The sequence below is a fragment of the Oryctolagus cuniculus genome, chromosome 9, assembly GCF_964237555.1.
Source record: "Oryctolagus cuniculus chromosome 9, mOryCun1.1, whole genome shotgun sequence".
Taxonomy (NCBI): Eukaryota; Metazoa; Chordata; class Mammalia; order Lagomorpha; family Leporidae; genus Oryctolagus; species Oryctolagus cuniculus.
In genome coordinates, this window is record NC_091440.1 from 106,352,508 (window position 1) to 106,374,750 (window position 22,243).

The 22,243-nt window shown below is 54.9% G+C and overlaps 1 protein-coding gene across 3 annotated transcripts in view; it reads right to left on the bottom strand.

Moving 5' to 3' along the window:
• Positions 1 to 20,979, bottom strand: part of TEAD4 (TEA domain transcription factor 4) — an 88,749-nt gene extending 67,770 nt beyond the window's left edge. For 2 of the 3 annotated variants that reach the window (XM_051850233.2, XM_051850232.2), the window contains exon 1: positions 20,371 to 20,971. The gene's annotated coding sequence lies outside the window, so the exon portion shown is untranslated. Of the gene's footprint in view, positions 1 to 20,370 lie in introns of all 3 variants that reach the window. The other variant, XM_070049368.1, reaches the window with a different exon arrangement.
• Positions 20,980 to 22,243: the final 1,264 nt, after the last annotated feature.

Genomic DNA, 22,243 nt, shown 5'->3' on the forward strand with positions numbered 1-22,243 from the left:
CCCCAAGGACCCCTGAGGGCCAGCCGAGGGGCGTGCTGGAAGGGGCGGGCACAGATGGCCTCGGTGAGCTCAGGCCATGTGCCCTGAGCAGAGGGACAAAAATAATCCTGACTTGGCTCTCAGGGCCTGGCCCAGATACCTCCAGCTCTGTCCCAAGTCCTACCCAAAAGCCATCAGATGGCCTCTGCAGGGCAATCCTGGGCAGGACACCACGCAGATCCATCCCAGGTCCACGGTCTGGTTACTGGGGCATTTTCAGAAGAATCAGGAATTCAGAAGCATTCAGTTAGGCCATTCCAGCAACATCAGCTTAACCAAAACACTTTCATGACAAGAAGGCAATCCCAACCCCCGGGGTACAGATGGAGGAGCCACGGCTCAGGGAGTGAAAGCAGCCTGCCCTGAGAAGGTGGCAAGACCACACCTCATACCCCAAAGTCCTCTCCCTGACCCGGGCAACCTCACACTCACCAAGCCCACCCATGGGAGGCCTTCCACGACCCTGGATGGTCTGTGCCCCAGCCTCAGAGCTCACAGCTGAGCCACATGTCCCCAGCTGTGCTCACCCGTCTTCTCGACTGGAGCACAGGGTTATGAGCCAGTCCCCATCACTCCTGACCCCATGTTGGGATTCACGGAGCAGACAGTATCCCTGCAGAGTCACCTCCTCCGCAGATTCCCTTTCCTTAGCGGACGACAATCTATTTTATTTACTTGAAAGGCAGAGTTAGAGAGAGAGACATATTCCATCTGCTGGTTCACTCCTCCAATGGTCCCAACAGCCAGGACTGTGCCAGGCCAAAGCCAGGAGCGAAGAGCTTTCCCCAGGTCTCCCATGTGGGTTCAAGGGCCTGAGCACTTGTACCATCTTTCGCTGTTGTCCCAGGCACATTAGCAGGGAGCTGGATCAGAAGCGGAGCAGCCAGGACACAAGCAGTAGGCGGCGGCTTCACCCACGGGGCCACAGCACCAGTCCCACACTCGTTTCCTTTCACCACAGCATCTCCAATGTAACCCACTCCCCAGACTCCACGACCCCAAACTGGAAGTGATGGATACAGGCTCACCAAGTCTGTGAGGCTCGCCTGGTGTCACCAGATATGGGCAACCAGGAGAGGGCCAGGGCCTCCCGATGGCAAGGAGAAAAACCGCTCCTTCTGCTCTTGTTCTCCTCCCACCTCCAACCCCAGGAGTGCCGGGGGCTTAGGATGAAGGGGCCATAATCTTTGGGCTCGGACAAGCTCTCCACCAATGCCTCCCTGGGGCCCTTGGGAACAGCAACCTCCTGCATCCCAGAGACAGGCCAGTAACTGAGAAGCCTGCAGGAAGAGGAAAACCAGAGTTTCCTTCCAAAAGACCCATCCACACAGTTCCGGATACTTGAGTCCCAGGGGTGTAGATACAGGAGGCAGGGTGGGAGCGGGTTAAAAACAGAAACCCTGGGGTGGGCACTGTGGCAAAGAGGGGCTGCTCAGGACACCTGCATCCCATATCAAAGCGCCTGCTAATGTGCCTCCCAGGCAGCAGATGATGTCCCAAGCACTTGGGTCCTGCCACCCAGGTGGGAGACCTGGTGATCGAAGGTCCTGGCTCCTGGCTTCACCCTGGCCCTGTGGTGGGTATCTGGGGAATAAACCAGCAGATGAAAGATATCTCTCTCTCTCTCGGTCTCTCCCTCTGTCACTCTGCCTTTCAAATAAATTGCATGCATGCATAAGTAAATCTTTAAAAAAAAAAAAAAAGTAGAAACCCGGTCCCCTCTGCCTCCATCCCAGCACAGGAATTGCCTACTTCAGGCTGGTGGACGTTATGTGCGAGGCTCAGTTACCAAGGCTTGGAGTCCCATCTCTGAATCCCAGATGCTTGGTCCCAGTCTAGCATGGTTGAGGCTACAGAACACCTACACTGGGGGAAATGTGGATCTGCACCATCCAACACACTCCAGAGCAGAGAAACGGCTCCTACCACCACTATCTCTGGCCACTCCCACTGGACGAGACTGGAGACTGGGCCCAACTGTGCAAGAGACAAGAAGCAGAATTCAGTACAAAGAGGCCTCTGCAGCCACTCATTATGGGGGTGGGGATGACAGTGGGGGTGGAGGTGTGTCTCTGAGCCCTCGATGCCCTGACCTCATTTCCTAAAATAAGAGAAGGGAGGGACCGGCATTGTGGTGCAGCAGGTTGGGCCGCCACCTGAATCTGATATGGGTGCTGCTCCACTTCAGTTCCAGCTCCCTGCTAATGCACTGGGAAAGCAGAGGAAGATGGTTCTAAAGTGCTTGGGTCCCTGCCACCCACATGGGAGACCCAGATGGAATTCCAGGCTCCTAGCTTTGGCCTAGCCCAGCCCTGGCCGTTATAGCCATTTGGGGAATAAACCAGTGGACAGAAGATCGATTGATCTCTCTCCCTCACTCTCTGTAATTGCCTTTCAAATAAATAAAATAAGTCTTTTGTGTAGACCCTGCCTTCTTCCAGATTCATCTCCAGCTGCCCTGGTCTTCTTATCACCTTGTGATTCCCCAAGTTTATTCACAGTGTCTCCCTGCTCAGGGTGGGCCTCTGTCCTCATTTCATTCTGCTGAGTCCATGGACAAACACGCCCTGAGCACTGATCTGTTCTTGGATAAACTCCAGAGAAACCAGTCCAGACCCCCAGGGGGCTTAGCCTTGACAAGGGAGCAGGAGGCTGGCAGAGATGTGCAAACCCATCAGTGCTACAAAGTGTTCCAGGCTTGGATGGAGGAAGGTAGAGGGCACACCACGGGGCACAGAGGCTCCACTTCGGGGTTCCCGGGCCCCTGGAGCACTCAGGCCTCTCTACCCTGTGACACTTCTTGCCTGAACTCATGTAGCCCTACAAGTGCCGCTTCAACCTGTCGCTTGGTTTTGGTCTTCCATGCTTAGCTCTAACTCTGTGGCTGGGAGGGAAGGAGAGAAGGACAGGGGATCTGGGGCAGGAGAGAAGAACCTGCCCTTCAGGCACAGTCAGGTACAGTGGGAAGTGCACCTGCCTGGCACACAGCACTGCCTCCTCCCCTGGTGCACACCCTTGTGTGCTGGGCAGGTAGGGTCCGGCAGCCCAACACTCACGGGATGCTAGAGGTCGGCGAGGTTCCCAGGACACTGAGGACAAGGCCATGAGCGACTGTGATGCTAATGCTGCAAGGTTCCAGCTTGGAACACCCACTCTGCCCAGCACTGGGCCAGACGCTTGGCTACGTCTTCTGTGAGGAAGCTATTTCCACACCATTTTGGAGGTAAAGACGCAGCGGCTTCTCAGGGCAAAGTGTGTGCTGAAGCCCCAAAGCTAGTAAACGGTAAGGCTCAGTGTGTGGGCTCTGAAGTCCCTAAGACCCCAGCAAGCTGCCTCTTGCCCACCACAATGCTCCCTTTTGCAAACAAGGAAGGGCAGTGCTGACTCCAGCAGAAGGGAAGTAAATGAGACATGCAGAGGAACGGGTGCGGTACCAGACTCTGGCTTGGTCAGCTAAGGGAAGCTGCAGAAGCTTCGCTGTGGATGCAGGAGAAACCCTCTGGTCTCTTTCTCAGCAGGGGCTCCACTGCGCCCCAGCCTCCGGAGAGGAACCAGAGGGAGATGCAGGGTACCAGGTCTGTGTGAACCACAGATGGGAAAGCTGCCCTCCTATCTGGGGGAAGAGATCAGGGCTGGGAGAGATGCTGTGATGTAGCCAAATGTCACACAGCTGGCTACGGCTGGGGCTGGAACTGAATCTCAGCCCTGTGCTTTGCTTTTCTCTTTTAAATTTGTTTATTTGAGAGACAGAGAGCTCCCATACGTTGGTTCACTCCCCAAATGCCCTTAATGGCCAGGGTTATGCTGGGGCTGAAGCCAGGGGCTTGGAGCTTAATCTGGGTCTCCCAGGTAGGTGGCAGGAATCCAGTGCCTTAGCCATCACTGCTGCCTCCCAGTGTGTGGATGAGCAGGCAGCCAGGGTCAGGAACTAGAGGCAGATATCAGACCCAGGCACCCCAGTGTGGGACGTAAGCATCTTACCACTCGGCTTCACATCAGCCCCAGTCCTGGGCTTTTCTGCTACAGTCACCGCTGGTAGGATCATCACCTGGCTGCCCCACACAGAGGGGAAGAGGGTTTGCTCTCAGGAAGGAGAGGTGCAGGTGACCCACACGTGTCGGGGAGCAGGTTCTCAGGCAAACAGATCTTCTCCCTGCTATTGCGCATGCCTAGCTCCTCCCCACTAGTGCTGCAGCCCTGTGACCTTCATTCATTCCAAAACTGTGTACTGAGCTCACACCATACATACCAGGCACTGGATACAAAGTCAAATGAGCCATGGTCCTGCCCTCACTGTGTGTGTGTGTGTGTGTGTTGGGAGGTGGTGTTCAGAGTTGCATATGGTGATGCAAGTACAGTCAATTCTCATCACAGATTCTATACCCACAAATTCACCTAACTGCTAAAATGTGTAACCTCAAAACCAGCACCATCATCCCTCAGTATCCAGGGAGATCAGTACCAGGATGGTCAAGTCCCTTACATAAAGTGGCACAGTTCTCGTGCATGGCCAACGTACGTCCTCCTGTGCACCTCATGTCTCTAGACTCGTGATCCCGAATACAAAGGCTACGTAATTAGGTGTTGTGCTGTGTTGTTTAGGTATCAGGACCAAAAGGTCTGTACATGTTCGGTACAGAGCAACATTTTTTTTCTAAATGTTTCCTACCCAGCACTGTTGAGTCTGTGGACGCAGAACTCACACAGAGGCCGACTGTACTCTCAGTCTCATTGTCATCTGCAGATACACGCATGCATGTGAGCAGCCAAAAGAAAATCAACTTGCCCAGACACACCCCTTCCCAGCCAAGGTTGAACAAGGCTGCATTCTGCCTTCCTGTTTGGACTCTAGTGCTATAAGCAACTATCCTTTCTGTGGTCTATGTAAGTGCCACATTTTTCAAATTTATGCTTTCCGTTAGTGACTGCACCATTCATAATGGCCCCCAAGTATGTGCAAGAAGATGGCGATGTGCCTTAGGTAGAAAATATGCCTGTTGGGACCCACGCTGTGGTGTAGCAAGTAAAGCCACTGTCTGCAGCACCACTATCGCACAGGGACACTAGTTCAAGTCCCGGCTGCTCCATTTCCCATCCAGCTCCCTGCTAAGGGCCTGGGAAACCAGCGGAAAATGGCCCAAGTGCTTGGGTCCTGCACCCACATAGGAGACCCAGAAGAAGCTCCTGTCTGCTGGCTTCAGCCTGGCCATTGTGGCCATTTTGGGAGTGAACCAGCAGATGGAAGCTCGCTCACTTGCTCTCTCTCTGCATTTCCCAATTATCTATTTGTGATTCTGCCTTTCTGAATGAATAGATAAATCTTTAAAAAAGAAAATATGCCTGTTAGGGAAGCTTCTTCCAGGTGTTAGGGGTCCAGTGCTAACACATCAGCAACATGTATTAAATAATGTGTCTCTGAACAGAAGCATATATAAAACAAGGTCATAAATGAATCATTTAACAAAAATCTTGTGACCAGGTGTTTGCAGGAACCTAACCCTCTATTTCTCCTAGGAGCAATGGTTTCACATTTGCTAAATTAGTGTTCACATCAACTTTATAAGGCATAACCACCTCGAAAAACAAGAAATCGACTGCACCTAGGGAGGATAATATGTCAGACCATCCTGGAGTGAGGGGGTGGATTTTAACAAAGAGGAGTTCAAGGCCGTGGGAAGACCACACTTGGTGGAGAGAAGTATCAGAAGGCACTAGTGTGCATCGACAGGTGAGCAGACAGCCAACACGTGGTCTCTACCTACCTGCCATGGAATGTCATTCAGCCTTACAAAAGGAAGGAAATCCTGCCACATGCTACCCTGTGGATGAACCTTGAGGACAGGATGCTGAATTAAAGAAGCCAGACACTCATACCTACAATAGGCAGACTCACAGAACGCACAATAATGCTTCCTGGGAAGAAGGCAGCTGGGGAGTTACTGTCTGATGGGCTGTTTGGGATGATGAAAAAGTTCTAAAGACAGATGGCAGTGATGCTTTACAACATTGTAAATGTACACAATTATTTCAAAAAATTCAGAGGGGCTGGCATTGTAGGCTAAGCTGCCAATTGTGTCTGCATTCCATATGAAGAGTGTTAGTTCAAGTCCCAGCTGCTCTGCTTCTAATCCAGCTCCCTGCTAATGCACCTGGGAAGGCAGCAGAACCGCACCTACATGGGAGACCTGGAAGAAGCTCCTGTCTCCTCGCTTCAGCCTGGCCCAGACTGGGCTGTTGCCGCCATCTGGGGAATGAACAAGCAGATGGAAGATCTCTCTCCACATCTCTCTCTCCTTATCTGTTGCTCTGCCTTTCAAATAAATAAATAAATCTTTTTAAAAGTCCATGGGTAAGTGGAACTAAGAGATAAGTTTATTTTAGAGCAAAAATGTTTGAAAACCATGCATAGTTTTTTGTAAACTGCATTTTCTATGAATGTTGAGGACCTCTTGAATGCATGGATTTCAAAATATTTTTTTAAAGATTTATTTAGGGGCCAGTGCTGTGGTGTAATGGGTAAAGCTGCTGCCTGCAGTGCCAGCATCCCATGTGGGCACCGGTTCAAGTCCCAGATGCTCCACTTCCAATCCAGCTCTCTGCTATGGCCTGGGAAAGCAGAAGATGGCCCAAGTCCTTGGGCCCCTGCACCTTCGTGGGAGACCCGGAAGAAGCTCCTGGCTCCCGGCTTTGGATTGGCACAGCTCTGGCTGTTGCGACCAGTTGGGGAGTGAACCAGCAGATGGAAGATATCTCTCTCTCTGCCTCTCCTTCTTTCTCTGTGTAACTTTGACTTTGAAGTAAATACGTAAATCTTTAAAACACACATACACACACAAATGTGCTATGTTCAAGCACATAAAAGCCAGACTGTAATTTTAAAAATAAATAAACAAATAAATAAAGATTTATTCATTTACTTGAGAGGCAGAGTTACAGAGAGGGAGAGATGGAGAGAGAGGTCTTCCATCTGCTGGCTCATGCCCCAGATGGCTACAACGGCCGGAGCTGGGCCAGTACCGCAATGCACAGGTGCAAGGCCCAGTTCTGTTCTGGATTCCAGCTTCCTGTTCATGAATACCCTGGGAGGCAGCAGGTGACAGCTCAAGTGGTTGGGTCCCCACCTACATGGAAGACTTGGATGGAGTTTCTGGTTCCTGGTTTCAGTCAAGTCCAGCCCAGGCTGTTGAGGGAATTTGGAGAACAAGGAACAAATGGGAGCGCCCTCTGTCTCTCTCTACATTTCAAAATAAGTAAACAAAAACAAAATCCACCAACAATAACAAAACCAAGAAAAGCCTAGTGTCCCAATGGCAGGGTCACTCCCGTCCTGGCGCCCTCCCTCTCCAGGGAGGCACAGCTTCACCTACGGTATACTTCAGAGAAGATCCCAAGTTGGAGCACCTGAGAGCAAATCCACCTCTCGCCAGCTATGTGGCTTCAGCAACTTGAACTGCCCAGAGCTTCCACTCCCTCGCCTCTCGAACAGTGGGGAGACCTGTCCTGCAGAGCCCTGGCCCAGGTGGAGCGAAACGAGGCACACAGTGCCCTCGCTCAGCTTCAGTGGGAAGACATCCATCTCCCTGTGCTTGGCGGGAAAGGGGAACGGGGGGGGGGGGGGGGGGCGTGGGGGGGTAGGAGTGGGGGGCAGTGAGAGGGAGAAGGTAAGGGGATGAAGATCCTTCTCAATCCTTCCCAGGGTAAGGATACGCTGGAACTAAAGTCAGTGGGGTCAGCTCTGGCATAGCAGGTAAAGCCTCCGCCTGTAGTGCCAGCATCCCATATGGACACCGGTTTGAGTCCTGGCTGCTCCATTTCCAATCCAGCTCTCTGTTATGGCCTGGGAAAGCAGTAGAAGATGGCCCAAGTCCTTGGGACCTTGCACCCACGTGGGAGACCTGGAAGAAGCTCCTGGCTCCTGGCTTCGGATCAGCACAGCTCTGGCCATTGTGGCCATTTGGGGAGTGAACCAGCAGATGGAAGACCTCTCTCTCTCTCTCTGCCTCTCTGTAACTCTGCCTTTCCAATAAATAAATAAATAGAGAGAGAGAGAGAGAGAGAGAGAGAGAGAGCCAGAATCTTTCAGCATTGCTTGCTCAAAAGAAACAGGGAAGGAAGGGGAGAGGTGCCATGTGCCATGTCGTAGCAACTCAGTCCTTGGCCCTGCAGTCAGGGCCTGGGCCTCTCTAAGCCTCAGGGTCCTCCCAGATAAACCCAAGAGGTAGAATATCTCCTTGTGGAGTGAGGATCCAACTCAGTTCTAAGACGTGGGCTGGGCTGGCACACACAAGGGCTCTTTGCACACTCAGATCCTTGCTGTGTGGGGACAATGGCTGGCAAGCAACTAGGGCTGCAGGAGGCAATGGAAAGCAGGGGGGCAGGAGGAACAAAAGGCAACAGAGGGCAGAGGAGTGAACAGTGGAGAGCCCCCTGCAGGCGGCCAGGCGGGCAGTCAAGTGGGCAGGGCAGCTGGAGAAGAAACAGGGAGGGAGGAAGATTCCTAAGGGGCTACAAGCCCCAGGCTCCAGCCTGCCAGAGTGGGGGAGGACATTCCCAGGTTCCAGCAGGAGGTGGGAGCTGGGACCCTACCCCCAGGCACCCCTTCCAAGCAGCAGGGGTGTGGGTGTCTGCAGGCCCATCCAGGAAGCAGGTCACAGCAAGCGGGTGTCAGTGCCCCTCCATCCCCTGCTGCCCCTCAGCTGCCTGTCCTGGGGCCCAGAAAGGGAGTGACAAAGCTGTGATGGAACAGGCACTAGGCCTCAGCCTGGCACACAGCCCCCTCAGAACAGAGCTGCAGAAGGCAGGCAAACCAGGTTTCCAGCTCAGCCTTGCCACAGACTCACAACATCCCTCCAGCCAGTTACTTACAATCTCTGTACCTCAGTGCTCACATTTGCAAAATAGAGAAGGTGGGAAGCGGGTGCCGTGCCATGCCAAGCCGTGCTGTGGTAGGTTAAGCTTCCGCCTGCGGTGCCGGCATCCCTTATGGATGCTCCGAGTCCCGACTGGCCCAATTCCAATCCAGCACTCTGCTTATGGCCTGGGAAAGCAGTGGAAGGTGGCCCAAGTGCTTGAGCTCCTGCAGCCATGTGGGAGACCTGGAAGAAGTTCCTGGCTCCTGGCTTAGGATTGGCTCAGCTCAGGCCATTGCAGCCGTTTGGGGAATGAACCAGTAAATGGAAGACCTCTCTCTGTGTGTCTCTGCCTCTCAAATAAATAAGTCTTTTAAAAAGCTGAGCACACATGATATTCTGGAAAAGGCAAAAAAGAAGGGGGCCAGTGTTGTGGTGCAGCAGGCTAAGCTGCCTCAAAAAGAAATAAAGGGCAGGTGTTTGGCTTAGTGGTTAAGACACCCACATCCCACATCAAAGTGCCTGGGTCCAACAACACCCAACTCTGGCTCCAGACTCCAGCATTTTTATAAATGCAGACCCTGGGAGGAAGTGCTGATGCCTAAATTGAGTTCCTGCCACCACGAGGAGACCTGGACTGAATTCCTGGCTCCCAGCTTTGGCCCCAGTGCAGTCTTGGCCATTATAGGCATTTGGGCAGTGAACCAGACCATGGGAGTTCTGTCTCTCTCTGTCTCTTGAATATATAAACAGAAATTAAATAAAGCCTTCCCTCTGGCCCAGTGTGGGGAGAATAAGTCTTGTATTCTTTTCCTCTTGGGGTTTTTCTTCAGGGTTGTAAAATAAAGAAAAATTCACAGAAGTACTTTAATAGCAGAAGAATTGAACCAAACCAGCTGGCTTCACTTTAAGTAGGCCTGTCCCAGCACAAGTCATATCTCAAAGCAGATGATTTACCTAGGGAGTCTTTCCCATGGAATCCCATCAAATGGCAACCCCCCCCCCACCCTGCCCCAGGGCACTGACAGAACACACCTGCCTGGGGCACCCATCAGACTCTCAGCCAGGGGGAGGGGCTTGCCCTGAACCACCAGAGGTTAAGCCCAAACCAGGTGCCCCGCAGCAAAGGCACCACGGGACTGGCGCAGATGATCTTTTGCTCAGGAAAAAGGAGATGGTGAGGGGCACTGAGCACTGGGGAACGACCCTATAGGAGCACACAGGACTCAGCTGTAGCTCCAGGGAACCAGGACTCTTCGGCTCGACCCTATAGGAGCACACAGGACTCAGCTGTAGCTCCAGGGAACCAGGACTCTTCGGCTCGGCCCCACTCTCCAGCTCCGGGCCATCACCACCTCCCTGGGAAGAACCAAGACTCCAGCATCTGGACCCCAGCTCTCGGCACACAGGAGTGGGCCAGGCTGCACTGAGCTTGGACTCAAGGCGGAGGGCCCAACCTGCCTGGACAGGGATCAGGACAAGAACTGAAACCCTCAGAAGTTCTGCTCATGGCCCAAAGCTCTTAGGCCCTAGGCTGAGGTCACCATCACAGAGGACCCACCCTGACCCAGAAGACTCACCCCCATGGACTTTTTGCACCAGCCACACACCCAGTGGCCTACCCTTGCAGGTCCAACAACCACTCCACTCCCATTCCAGAATGCGTGGTCATCCAGTTTGAAAACAAGGCCATGTAAATAGCTGAAACCCAGGCCACAGCACCAGCATTTGTTTTCCAGGTTGGGCTGGCCCAGCCTGGCCCAGGAGACCTTGAGGAGTGGGCCAGTGTAGCCGATCAGTAGGGGAAGACGTCCAGCTGTGCCTCTAATTCTGAAGCATGATCTAGGGCAGGTGCCAAGCTAGGAACTGAACTTCACAGCTCCTCCCCTTTTTCATAGCCCTTTCTCCAGGTCTACCCCCTCCCCATCCCTCCTCCCACCTTTGCCCTTGAAGGCAGGCCAAGGCTCAAAGACACCAAACTCCTTCCTTGCCCTCCGAATCCCTCCCACCCATCTTCTTTGGCAGGTCTCCTCCTTCAGTGAATGCTCTCCCCAGATTTGTGCATCACACATCCAAGACAGGACTTCTATCCAGAATATTAAAGAACTCTCCAAATAATCAAAAGGGAAAAAAATGGGTAAAAACCTTGGACAGGCGTTTCTCTAAAGAAGTTAGCCAACATGAGCTTACGAGAGCATACTTAACATCACTAGTCATTAGGGAAATGCAAATTAAAAATCACAATGAGATTCCACTGCACACCTATTAGATAGGCAGGAAAATAACCCTGACAACATTACCAGGCACTGGTGAGGATGTGGGAGTGGGGGAAACCTCATACTTTGCTCATGGGAATGCAAAATAGCACCTTTTAGAAATCAGGCAAACAATTTGGCCATTTCTTAAGACACTAAACATGCAGGTATCATATGACCTGGCAGTCCCACTCCTAGGTGTTTACTCAAGAGAAAGACTATGTTCACACAAAACCCTGTATGTGGAGGTTTGTGCAGCTTTATTCATCACTGGGAGGCTAGAAGCAACCCCAATGGCCTCTAACCTGTGCAGGAGAAGCCCACTGGGGGACCTGCAGGCAGTGGGGACACGGCTCAGCAAGCAAAAGGGACAAGCTACGGGCAGAGAGATCACGGATGATGCAAGACGCAAAAGCTACGCCACGTACGGTTCCACTGACAGGGCCTGCTGGGAAAGGCACAGCTACAGGACAGGAGAACACAGTAATGTCTCCAAGGGCCGAGCATGCTGGGGGACAGTCTACAAGTGGCAGCAGTAGGCAGAACTGCTGGGGAAGACGTAACGTCTCGTCCCTTGGCTGTGGTGGTGAACACATGACTCCACACGTTTGTCAGACCCCACAAGAGGACATTTTGCTATTCGGAAATTAAAACTAATTTAAAAAAGGCCTTATCCTGCCCTTAGGACCCAACTCAAACCCACCTCAGACATAAAACCAGGTTATCTCCCCTCGTTAAGTTGCCTCATCTCCTCCTCTTGGATTTTTTTAAAAGCTGTATGTCCTGGGGCTAGTGTTGTGGCAAAGCCGGTCAGTGCCCGCCTGTGATGCCCACATCCTGTACCAGAGTGCCGGTTCAAGTCCCAGCTGCTCTAATTCCAATCCTGCTCCCTGTTAACACCCTGGAAGAGTGCTGGGACATGTCCCAGGTGCTTGGGCCCCTGTACACAGGAGACCTGGATGGAGTTCCTGGCTACTTGCTTCAGCCAGGGCCACTGTGGCCGTTTGGAGACTGACCCAGAGGAGGAAGCTCTCTCTTTCATTTGAAAGGCAGAATAACAGAGACAGAGAGATCCTCCAGCCATGAGTTCTCTCTCCAAATGGCAACTCTGATACGGTATGCAGGCACTGCCTTCAGCCACTGTACTATGTGTCTTTTCAGATATTTCTGTCTGTCTCTATGTCCTTCTCTGTTACATACACACCTCCTGCTATCAAAATCTATCCATTAGGGGGCTGGTGCAGTGGCACAGAGGGTTAAGCCACTGTCTGCAGTGCCAGCATTAAGTCTCAGCTGCTCCACTTCTGATTCAGCTCTCTGCTAATGCACATGGGAAAGCAACAAAAAAATGGCCCAAGTTTTTGGGTCCCTGCACCCACATAGGAGACCCAGAAGAAGCTCCTGGCTCTGGCCTGGTCTAGCCCTGGCTGCTGTGGCCATTTAGGGAGTGTACCAGCAGAGGGAAGATCCCTCTATCTCTCCCTCTCTGTAACTCTGCCTTTCAAATAAATAAAATAAATCTTAAATATATACTATCCATCCTCAAACGCAGTTCCAGTGCCTCCTCCTCCTTAAAGCCTTCCCTGACCACCCCCATCAGAAGGAATCACCGGTTATCAGGGACCCTCACAGCACTCTCTGCGCCACCAGTGAGTCCTTGCCTCCCAGGTTACTGTCAGCTGTTCAGTGCGTCTTGCCCACTGAAAAGCAAGCTCCTTGAGGACAGCAACCATGCCTTCCATCCATACCCCACCCCCACTGTACGTAGCACAGTGCTAGGCACCCAGTGAGCGCTCTGAGATTGCTGTGGACTGGCAGAGGGCAGGTGCAAGCAGAGGGCCTGATGCCAAGAGAGACCTGGGCTGTGTCCTGAGCAGGGAATGGAAGCTTCACCTTTTCTCTTGTAAAAGCAGCACACCTATTGCTTAAACTTCTAAGAGCTGGAAGCGACCCCACCACCCATCCCAACATGATGTCATACAATTTACGATGCACATTTCTGAGGGTGCAGTACAGTTCCAAGCCCCGGGCAGATGCTCAGGACACACCTGCTTCAGGAGCGGAGCCACTGTCCCAATCAGGGTGCTGTCATCTCTCACTTCCAGAGGGCAAACCCTCTCGGCAGCAATGAGAGACTATCAGGAGTTCATTCATGATGCAGAACTACTGTCGTACAGGCACAGCCTATCACTAACTTTACAGGGCCACTCCATGATGGCATTTTCCAAGCACATCACTAGCCCCTCCTGCTTACAAATTCCAGCTTGTCCACTGTGCAAGAACCACCTGTAGAGCCGGAGTTGTGGCTTCACAGGGAAAGCCTCCACCTGAGACACCAACATCCCATATGGGTGCCAGTTGAGTCCCGGCTGCTCCACTTCCAATCCAACTCCCTGCTAATGCTCCTGGGAAAGCAACACAAGATGGCCCAAGTGCTTGGTCCCCTGCACCAAAGTGGGAGACTCAGAAGCTCCTGGCTCCTGGCTTCACATCGGCCCAGTTTCAGCTGCTACGGCCATTTGGAGAGTGAACCAGCAGATGAAAGACCTCACTCTCTGTCTCTCCCTCTATCTGTAACTTTGCCTCTCTAATAAATAAATAAATCTTAAAAAGAAAAAAAAAAAAGACGTTTATTTTGGTGCAAGAAATTTTGAAGCCCAGGAATACAAAAGCTCTTCAAACAGTTCACAGAGGGGCTGGCATTGTGGTACAGCAAGCTAAGCCACTGCCTGGGACACTGGCATCCTATACCAGAGTGCTGGTTCGAGTCCCTTCTGCTCCACTTCAGACCCAGCTTCCTGCTAATACACTTTGGAAAGCAGCAGCATATAGTCCAAGTACTTGGGTCCCCGCATGGAGTTCTTGGCTCCTGGCTTCAGCCTGGCTCAATCCTGGTAGCTGTGGCTGTCTAAGGAGAAAACCAGCAGATGAGAGATCTGTCTGTCTCTGTTTCTCCCTCTCTAATTCTGCCTTTCGAACAAATAAAAATAAATGTATACTATGGAAAATGCTGGGGCCAATGCTGTGGCATAGCAAGTAAAGCTGCCACCTGCAGTGCCGGCGTCCCATATGGGTGCCGGTTCGAGTCCTGGCTGTTCCTCTTCTGATCCAGCTCTCTGCTATGGCCTGGGAAAGCAGCAGAAGATGGCCCAAGTCCTTGGGCCCCTGCACCTGCGTGGGAGACCTGGAAGATGCTTCTGGCCCCTGGTTTCGGATCAGCCCAGCTTTTGCCATTGCAGCAATTTGGGGAGTGAACCAGCGATTAAAGACCTCTCTCTCTCTCTCTGCTTCTCTTTCTCTCTCTGTGTAACTCTGATTTTCAAATAAATAAATAAATCTTTATTAAAAAAAAAAAAAAGGGCCGGCGCCGTGGCTCACTAGGCTAATCCTCCACCTTGCGGCACCGGCACACCGGGTTCTAGTCCCGGTCGGGGCGTCAGATTCTGTCCCAGTTGCCCCTCTTCCAGGCCAGCTCTCTGCTGTGGCCAGGGAGTGCAGTGGAGGATGGCCCAAGTGCTTGGGCCCTGCACCCCATGGGAGACCAGAAGTACCTGGCTCCTGCCATTGGATCAGCGTGATGCGCCGGCCGCAGCGGCCATTGGAGGGTGAACCAATGGCAAAGGAAGACCTTTCTCTCTGTCTCTCTCTCTCACTGTCCACTCTGCCTGTCAAAAAAAAAAAAAAAAAAAAAAAGGCAGATTTTAATTTGAGGGGGGGCACCAAAGCAAACTTATCTCTTATTTATTTTTAAAGATTTAATTTATTTATTTGAGAAGCAGAGCTACAGACAGCTGTAGCTGAGCCAAACCGAAGCCAGGAGCCAGGAGCCAGGAGCTTCTTCTGCATCTCCCACATGGGTGCAGGGGTCCAAGCACTTGGGCCATCTTCCACTGCTTTCCCAGGACACAGCAAAGAGCTAGATCAGAAGAGGAACAGCTGGGACTAGAACCGGTACCCGAATGGGATGCCAGCACTGCAGGCAGAGGATTCAGAGGATTAACAACTTATCTCTTAATTTCATTTTCCACAAACTTTTTGAAGCATCCTCATATTATTATGCCCATTTTGCGGAGGAGGAAACTGAGACACTCTGCAGGTAGATAAGTCGCTCAAGGTTACCCAGCCGGTCAGTGGCAGGACAGGGACTCAAACCCAGGCAGGCACACTGTCCACACAGGATCAGCAGGCACACTGTCCACACAGGATCAGCAGCCCCACACGAGCACTGGAGATGTGGCTAGTCTGAACCGAAATGTTCTGTCAGGTGTGAATACAGACTGGATTTCAATACTCTGCAGGGAAAAAGGTAAACTCCCTCATCAATAGTTTTCACTATTGATCACATGCTAAAATGATATTACAGACATGATAGGTTCAGTAAAGCGTGAATATCACGATTCATCTTAGCAGTTTCTTACTTTGTGGCTCCTGGGTAACTGAACGGTCCCCCTTTCTGGCTCACATTACACTTCTGCTGCACAGCACCCCTCCACTAGCGCCTGCGGTCATAGCTTCTGCTCCGAGCTGGGCTCACCCTCCTCATCCCCCGGCCTCAGGGCAGAACCAGGGTGCAGCCTGTCCCCCACACCTGCCCATTCACTCTGCACAGTGGGTCTCACACGTCCCCCTTCTCCTCCAGCTCCCGGGACACTGGCCCTCTCCCCACCTTGCCGTCAGCTTCAGGGACAGCTTCGCTCTTTACCTCCCCCCAGGAGCAAGCCCAGAAGGTTAAGGCAGGAAAAGACCTTGCATACCATCTACTGCAAATCCCACATGCTAACGTGTGAGGACCCTGACAGCCAGGATCACAGACCCTGTGAGGAAGCAGAGAGGCCCCAGAGCTCACCTTGTCCAATTTCCTACCCCATGCAGGGAGACCTCCTCCAAAGCACTCCTAAGGAGTCCTACACAATGAAATCCTGCAGTTCTGTGCAGATCAGATCAGACTAGTCTGCCATTGCTGCAGAGGGCCTGGCCTGCCTTCTGGACATGAGAAAGTCAGCCCCCCTTCACAGGCAGGGGACACTTCCTCCTCCAGCCACTACTGACATACTCACAGCAATGGCAAGGCATGACGTGTCTGCTCCCTTTCAAAACCAGCGCCACAGAGTACTCTGGACTAAGGTTTTTCTTTCCCCCTTTTTTTTGAAGAAACACTGAGCTTTTTTTTTTTTTTTTTTTTTTTAAAGAGAAAAGAGAGATCTTCCATCTGCTGGTTCACTCTCTAAATGCTGGCGACAGCCAGAGCTAGACCAGGTGGAAGCCAGCAGCCAAAAACTCCACCTGAGTCTCCCACTTGGGAGGCAGGGTGCTGGCATCCCACTAGAGCAGTTTCAGTCCCTGCTGCTCCACTTCTGATCCAGCTCCCTGCTAATGCGCCTGGGAAGGCAGAGAGAGATGATGGCCCAAGCGCTTAGGCTGCCACCCATGCTGGAGACTGAGACGGAGCTCCAGGCTCCTGGCTTGGGCCTGGCCTAGATTTTGGCTGTTGTGGCCATTTGGAGAGTGAACTAGCAGATGGAAGCGCTCTTCTCTCTCTCTCTCTTGCTCTCGCTCTACCTCTGCCTTTCAAATAATAAAATAAATAAAAATCTTTGGGAAGCAAACAAAATCAGTCCTAGAATTGGGCAAGGGGGCTCCTAAGAGGCTTCTGTCTGCCATTTCTAGGACCTCGCCCTCTTGTCCCTGGAAGAAACAACAAATCAGTAGTGCACTGCACACCATCACCCCCACACTCCTCCCAGGTCCTGGCTGAGAGCACCTGGCAACCTGAACGCAGGAAGACACTGAGGTCTGACACTCACTTCTCCTGCTGTGCTCCTGACCAAGACAAAGGTAGGGTGAGTCCTACGCCGCCCAGAGCATTCCACCACCTGCTGTCTCGCCCTGACCGTGGCTGAAGACATGAGAAATCCCATCACCCTGTCCGGCCAACCCAGACTTGCTGCCTCCCCACCTAGAGCTCTGCCTGCTGCACTCTACTGCCTCCCCAGCACTACTACCCAGGGCTCCCTGCCCGGATGGCAGTCAGGCCTTCCACCCTGGTCAGGGCCATTCACGGAGGCATCTCGGGGGCTCAAAGGGAAGGGGAAGACAGTTCTGGCAGGGGTGAGCCCGGTGGAAGTGAGGCTGGCAGCCACAGTCCTTTACTCCCGAGACACAAAGCACAACAGAGGGCCAAACTAAGGGCTCAGGTTTCACTGTGAGTCAACAGCCCCCTTAGGAGGAGAGCCCCACCCCAGAGGCCCACCCTGTGTGTCACCAGCCCCTCCCCGTGCCCTTTGCACTGCCCACAACTCTCGACCGGATATGCAATCCCATCCCCCAGGAGGGTCACCCCGGCCTTAGCACAGCTCCCATTTCCTGCGCCTGGTGACTCTTCTGAAGTCCATTGTTCCCACGAAGTTTGGGTCAAAGGAAGCCAAGTCCCCACCCATGGGGGCCCGCCTGTCCTGCCAAGGCACTAGCCCACACTCCAGGGAGCCTGGCCCAACCTCCAGCCTCTTCCAAGAGCCTGTGTGGGAGAAACGCAGGGGGACCCAGCCGCACACAGGAGAGGCTGCAGTTCCAGCGGACATTCCCCCACCCAAAGATCCAGTCCCCAGCAGGGCCATGGGGCCACAGCACACAGGTGTGCTTAGAGTCTCCCCAGGCCAAAAGCAAGCGAAGAAGGGTCATTTCAGCAGAGGTCAAGGTGGGGCTGGAATTGGAACCTGGGAGCTGGAGCTCCTGTGTTCCCAGCCCTGCCTGCCCTGCCCCCACTTCCACCTGGGCCCCTGGGCTGGCCGCCCAGCCTGGGGGTGCGGGTGGGGGGCAGTGCTGGAGAGCAGCTGTTCAGCTCCGATTTCAGAGCTGTGTCGTCCCAACCCCAGGCCAACAAAGGGCCATGGGGGCAGAAGAAGCAGGCAAGGGAAAGCGGCCCTTCCAGGCCCTGACTCTCCAGCAGCCCAAAGACTGGCCTCAGGCAAGGACCACCGCGGGGCACCAGCATCCTCCACCTCCCCTGGGGAGGAGGAACAGGAGCCACAGTCCTGTCAGTAGGCACTGCTTCGTGATGGTGACCACCAACACTCCAGAACCGAGGCCAGAGGCGGCTTCGACCTTTGCACGCCCGGCAAAGACAGGGAGACCCCTCGGCCACCCAGAGTGGGAGAGCGAGGGTGTGCTTTACAGAGCTCACGGGGACCCCTGCACCCCGGCATGCTCGGATTCTACAGGAAAACGGCTCCTTCCCAGCAGCGCTGTGACCGGGGAGGGCACTTCCACCTCCTAACAACCTGCTCTGAGCCACAGGATGGTGGACTCGGCCCAAGGCAGACTGCTCCAGCCTCCACCTCGGATGAAGGGGGCTGGGGAGGTGTGGGAGGGTGTCTGAGAGCCGGGGTCCATGAGGCAGGAATGCAAAGGTCAGAATGCAAAGTGAAGAGCAAAGGCTCCAGCCAGCCCCCAGTGCCCCTGTAGGGGGCCTTGGCTTCCCCTCCTTTAAAATGAGGGAGTTGGATGCACTTTCTCCCCAATCAGAATTAGAACCCAGGAGTTGGGGATTCTGTTTCCAGCAACCAAGCGACACAGGCACCCCAGCACCAGCTCCCTTCACAATGAAGAAAGAACACACAGGTGCAGGGCCTCCCTCATACTAAATGCTCCATTCAGGCCGCTCAAGGAACAGGATAAAGAACAGGGCAAATAACAGGGCAGTTTCTCAAGGAGTGTTCAGAGAACCGCTAATTGGAAAAACATTAATCCCTAGGAAAATAAAGAGGCTCCTCCCAGAACCAGCTGAGGAAGCCCAAGAAGCCATGTGCCATGAGGCAGGGCTCGGGGTTTGAGGCACTCCCCTGGCGGGTGCCCTGCAAACACTGGATTCACAACCAGCCTTCCACACAGGTATCCGAGCTCTCCTCCCACCACTCTACGCACCAGGAAACAGCCTGAGCGCCTCGGAGGCACCGAGTGACTGTCACGATTTGCTCCCAGGTGTGTCTGACCCTGTACCCACACAGCATCATCAAAGCTGCTTTTAGATCACCACCTGGGCAGGTGTGACGGGTGTGTGGTGTTTCCCTGCTTCTACATCCTCAGGACAGAGGCAGGAGCAAGGGCAGGAGCTTCCCCGGCTCGCTGTGGGAATGAGCTGCGATGTTAGGTCTGCCCGTGCCAATGCCTGTGCCAGCCTCCCAGACACCAGGGGCAAACCCGAGGCGGCCCATGCGCTCCCAGGCTGGCCCCAGATTCCCTAAGCAAAGTGCGGCGGCCTCTGGGAAGTCCTAACAAGCCATTCTCCCACTCGATTGCCGGTCAGCTCCATGGAGCTGGGACACATCTGTACATACCTGTCGACGGACCAAACTGAAAGCACCATCCACAAGTCTCAGGAGTCAGGGAACTCCTGGAGCCCACCCCCACAGACACCCCCAAGCCCACCCTAGGCCCATCACCTACAGGCAGAGGTCAGCCTTTCCCCGGCTTGTTCCTCCAACAGGCAGAAACAAAACAACCAAACAGGGTCCACCCACTGGCAGGCCAACTGCCTGCAGGGGACAGGTGTCGCCAGCTCTACTCCTACCTCTGGCCAGTCCCCCAGGGAGAAGGCAGCCTGGAGGTCCACACACTCCAGCACCACACTTCAAAGGATCCTTGTGCTTCAAAAAGCTTATGGGGGGGGGGGGGAATTTTTAAAAAGTAAGTTTATTTCAGTACAGAAAAAAAAGTTGAAATTCCAGCAATCTTTTCATAATAGGCATTTTTCCACGAACCTTTAAAAGAGCCCTTAATATGCATGAATTTCAGGGGGAGAAATGTTTTGCACCGAAATAAACTTTTCTCTTGGTTTCATTTCCCATGCACTTTCTGAAGCACGCCAGGACAACCAGAGACGTGGTCTCCGCCCAGGCTGTGCAGGCAGTAGGAGCGGAAACACACACCTAACCCACCGCCCCCCTGGCTCAGACACACCGCACCACAGTCCAGCAGGGACAGACACACGCTGTGGCTCAGGTTCAACACACACGCACACCTGGGAGGCACGCTGTTACCCGCACCCCCGAAGGGCAGCCCACGAACTCGCTCGCCAGTGAACCCCGATCTGCCAAGGGACCCCCCTTCTCCCCACTCATGCAAGCGCACAGAAGCGCGCGTTTGGGTTGCCGGCTGGCGAAGCAGGCGCTAAGAGTCACAGTTCTCCTTTGGTCTGCTAGCCCCCATCACCGAACTTCAGAGTTTCTCACCCCGTGGAACAGTCACTACACCTTCCTCCAGCGCTGTCTTCCAGGCCCAAAAAGGGCCCAGCAGAAAGGGGGCAACGCGCTCTGGGGTCTTTTCTGGAGCCGCGTTCTCGGTGCGCCCTCTCTCTCCGGTCCTTTCAGCAACTTGGACCCCCGCCCCCTGCGAATCCCTGGCGTCTGCCCCACTCCCCAGACACGTGCGCGCGGCTTTTCCAGTCTCGCTCCGGAGAGAGTTGCTCCCGCCCCGCCGGCCGCCCTCCGGCAAACTCCTGCACAGTCCCGGGCCGCCGTGCTCCCCGGCCTCACCGGCCCGCGGGTGCGGGGGAAGCCGAGGTGCGTGCGCCACGCCAGCTCCCACGCGGCCGCGCTCGGCGGAGCCCGGGACGGCCCGGCCCCGCGCCGGCCGGCCGGCGGGCAGGGGCAGGGGCAGGCGGCGGCCCGGGGCGCCGAGCGGCGCGCGCTGAGGGAGGAGCCTTCCCAGAACGGGACTGACGGGAAGGCACGGGGATCCCGATTCCTGGCGGAGTGAGTCAAGCGGGAGCGGCAGGCTCGCGGCGCGAGGGCTGGCGGCGGCCAGGAACCCCGCGATCCGCGGCGGGGCCGGCGGGGGGCGCGCGGCCGGGAGGGCGGCCGCGCCACTCACCTGACGGGGACGCGGCGGCGCGGCGGCGGCGGCGGCGGCGGAGCCGGGAGCTGCGGGCCCTCCCACCGCTGGCCGGGAGTTCGCGGGGAGGACGCCAGGAATGCGCGGAATGAGGGCTGGAATGAGATGCGCGCGGCTGAGGGAGGCAGCCGGAGGGAGTGGCGGCCCCACCAGCGGCCCTGCGGGGAGGAGACTGGGACGCCCGCGAGGGGGCGGCCGGGCCGGGCCGGGCCGGGCGGCGGGGCGGGGCGGGGCCGGCGGGCGGGGGAGGGGGCCGGCCCGACCCCTCGCCTACGCCTGGCCCTCCGCCTCCTCGCTGCAGCGGCGGGGGCTTGACCCCGCGTCCCAGGCACGGAACACCGTCCTCTCCGCCGGGGTCGGGGTCCCGGGGACTGAGGGCCGGGGCGGGGGCGGGGGCCCGCCGCGCAGGAAGGGCTGCTCCCTTCCCCGCGGCTCCCATCGAAGGACACTTGCGCCGCGAGCCAGGAAGCGGGAACGGCTGGCGGCGCTTGCAGCTCCGCCGCCGCCGGGGCTCCCTCCGCGGCGTCTGCCCCTCGAGGCTCCCCGCTGGGGGTGGGAGAGGAGGGGTCTGCAAACCTGCCGCTACCCTGAGCGAGCAAGTCGGAGAGGGGGCGCCCTGTGAGGTCCGTGTGGCGGGGCGCGAGCCGCCCGGTGGGTTCAGTTAGTGAATAAATACTCAGCGCATCTGCGAGTCTGGGAGGCTGTTCCCAGATGCCGGCTCAGCCAGAGCGGGGAAGACCGCGTCCCGAGGTGGGGAGCGGCACCCTGAAGCGCGACTCTGCCTTTTAAACAAGTTGTGCCGGAGAAATCCAGCCTGTGCCGGAGACAGCGCGCTCCTGGGCGCACATCCCCAGAGCAAACTCCAGCCCGCTCCTGTCACGTAGCCACTCTGCCGGGAGACCGGAGGCCAATGGACTTTTGGTCCCCACCCCCCACTCCAAAATCAAATCTAACCTTTCTGGAGCAATAATCCCCTAACCTTGTTTTTGCAGTGCTGGTCTGATCTTATCTCCTTTCCCAAACAGAAACTTCCTTGAAGACGGGGCAAATGTCTGATTTATCTTATCTTTCACCCGGCACCAGCATGGTGTCTGGGATGGGAAAGTGCATAATGGATGTTGAAGACAGGGAGGCAGAGAATGCTCCCAGGGCAGGCTCGAAGTGTCCAGGTGGTTTACCCGAGAGGTATTCCGAAAGAAAGAATTGCGGCAC